Genomic DNA, 3,185 nt, shown 5'->3' with positions numbered 1-3,185 from the left:
AGGGGAGTCAGTCCATCACACCTACCATCCCACACTCTAGGTGAAATGGAGCATACATTCTACCCCGAGCTAGTCAAGTAGAGTCATCCCGTGACTACTTTCATTCACTCATATGTTGTGGTTGCCATTTATTTAAATGTAGTTTCCAGGCAATGTCATGGCATAACGGAGTGTACCTCTACAGATATGTCGAAGCATTTATTCACAACTTCATTCTTTTTTATGTGGGTTTTCATCATTCAAAGTTTTATGCCATGACATTCAATAATTCTCTTATAAAAATTTATAAGTTCCTTAAGCATGGAAAACATACAATCATGTATTAAAATGTTTCAAAGAAGAAAGTCCTAGAGTTGGTTCTATCATCCTCAAAAGTCATGTACATTCAATCATAGCCATCATGAATTCATCATCATCGGGCATCCTTAATTTACTCTAGAAAACTAATTCTACACTTACTAATGTCATGGTATATTCATTCTACTAATACTATCATGCAATGATTTGAGAACCCTACCTCCCCCAAACATGAGAGAAGCATTGTCATCAATGCTAAAAATCTAATGAAAAAGTAAACTACATGTTATAAAATGCAATGCAATGCAAGGTACCTCGACTTCAAGCTTGTGGTGGTACGACTGTCGTGCGACGGGTGCACTTTCGTAGTTGTGTGGGGTTGAAGTGTTCAGAGTCGGATGCTGGCACAGTAGGGGGAGTATTGAGGTCTTCTGGGACTGTTGAAAGCTCGGGCTCCTTACGCTAGGACACTTTCTTCAGTCGAAGTTGACTCCTTTACAAAAGAACTTGATGTGGCATTTCAGGTTGCTCCTCATCCATTGGTTCTGCAGGCTGCAGCATTTCAGGGTGTTCCTCTGCCAGTGGCTCAACAAACTTTGGGGGTTCTAGTACGGTGATCAGTTAGTTCTTCCTCATCGGCTGGCTGGTGATCCTCTTCAGTGGCTGGATGGTGAGCATCTTCATATGCTTCGGAATTTTCAGCTGGTCGCAATAGCATGGCAGGAAAGACTTGGATGTTGAAATTTATGTGCGGGAGAATCTCCATGAAAGCGTTAGTCAGAAACTCGTCTCGGTGCTTGGCATATGCAAAGTATGTAATCATTTTATCAGTCAGCTGCTCGACTTGTGCTTGAGTGCGCTTAGTGACCTCTTCTAGGGCATCTGGTTTTACCCTGGCATGTGGAGTTGCAACAACACAAGAAGTGTTCTCCCCTTTTCTCCCTCCCCTTGGCTTCCTTCAATCTCAGTAACATAGGAATCTTGGCTTTTGTAAGACCAGCCATGTCAGGCAATATCTCGTCAAATTGCTCCTCGGGCACCTTCTTCTTACGACAGAGAGCCGTAATGAGATTTGGAAATACCAAGGCACTGGCAGGTCGCTTCAGACAGGTATGCACTTGTTCCACAATGATTTTTCCTATGTTAATGGAACGCCTGACTATAATTGAATGCAACAGAAGCATCCTTTGACATTTGTGGGAAGTCGGGAGAAGTTTGTGCTTCATGAAGTGATTCCACAATTTGGCTCTCGGTTGTAGCTTTTCTCGGTCCACCGTTCTGTTGTTCATTTTCTGACCATTCCACTGTGTGTTGGGAAGACAAAGGTCTTCTAAAATGCCATGGTATTTTTCATTGTCTTCCTCTTTCGTGAAAGTGGTGTGGTTGTCGATAATATCTTGTAATTTAAAATAGCGATTAATAGTAGATGAAGTAAAGCAAATGGAAATACCACGAACCACCATGGTATGTTGATTCAGCTCAGTGATGTTGGCATAGAATTCCTTCACCAACGACGCGTTCACGTTATTCGGATGCCAGGAAAATTTTTGCCACTTGTGTTGGTGGACAATGTCAAGCACATCACTGCCGTGGTCGGCATCTTCCTCATCGGAGAAAACAAAGCCCAACTCGAAGAACACCTGACGGTTTTTAAGGTTTTGAAACATTTCTTACGCGACGTCATCCACGAAGCGGGATAAGGATGTTGCAGCCAAACTAGAGGGAGGGGATCTCACCATGATTAATGAACAAGACAAAGACAAAGTGAAAAAGCTTGAACCTTTTTGGCTATGGAGGTTTGGCGCTAAGAAGGGAAGAAGAAGAAAAAAAATAAAGCAAGGTGAAAAAGTGAAGAAGATAAGAACAAAGTAAAAAATTGGGGGGTATTTAATGAGGGGTTGGACATGGGCGAGAAAATGACAAAAATAAAAATAATTAAACCCTAAAGCTAAAGTGAAAAAGTAAAAAAGTTTTCCCTCCTTTTTTGTCTTGTTGCCACCCAATTCCTTTAGCTTTCACCATATATTTCTCATGTGCTGGCTGTGTGGACCTAATTGTGCAACAAAAATATATTAAACGCTTAAAAGAAAATAGAATAAAATAATAGAAAAGTAAAGAATTATTTATGTACAGAAGTAAATCTAAAATGTCACGACATCATCAAGATGCTTGGCCAGTCTCGATATCATGCAAGATAAGTGCAGACTTGTCACGCATGGGCGGTACTCCTTGATACGCCTTCAGACGTTGGCCATTGACTTTAAAAATGGATTCATCATCCATGTTGATATCCATAGTGCCATGAGGGTAAACATGATGTACTTCAAATGGTCCCGACTATCGTGACTTCAGTTTCCCAGGGAATAGCTTAAGCCTCGAGTTAAACAAGAGCATCTGCTGGTCAATATGAAAATATCGTGGCAAAAGCATTCGGCCATGCCACTTCTTGTTTTTTATTTGTAAAGCTTGGAATTTTCATATGCTTGTGCTCGAATCTCTTCTATTTCATTCAGATCGAGTATCCCTTTGCTCTCCATCTAATTATGCATCAAAGTTCAGCTTCTTGATCGCCCAATATGCCTTATGTTCTAACTCTATGGGTAGGTGACAGGCTTTTCCATATACCATCTTGAAAGGTGACATTCCCAGAGGTATTTTGAATGCAGTCCGATAAGCCCTGAGTGCTTCGTCCAACTTCGGGGACCAGTCTTTCCATCTAGTGTTCACCACCTTCTCTAGGATTTGCTTGATTTCTCGATTGGACACTTTAGTTTTCCCATTGGTTTGTGGGTGATATACCGTGGCAATCTTATGTCACACTCCATATTTTTCTAATGCATTGGTAATTAGCTTGTTATCAAAATGAGTGTCCTCTTCACTGATGATGG

Source organism: Hibiscus syriacus, unplaced genomic scaffold (genome assembly GCF_006381635.1).
Source record: "Hibiscus syriacus cultivar Baekdansim isolate YM2019G1 unplaced genomic scaffold, ASM638163v2 tig00110057_pilon, whole genome shotgun sequence".
In the NCBI taxonomy this organism is placed as follows: Eukaryota; Viridiplantae; Streptophyta; class Magnoliopsida; order Malvales; family Malvaceae; genus Hibiscus; species Hibiscus syriacus.
The sequence above is the reverse complement of the archived record's forward strand: the minus strand, read 5'-3'. Positions refer to the sequence as shown.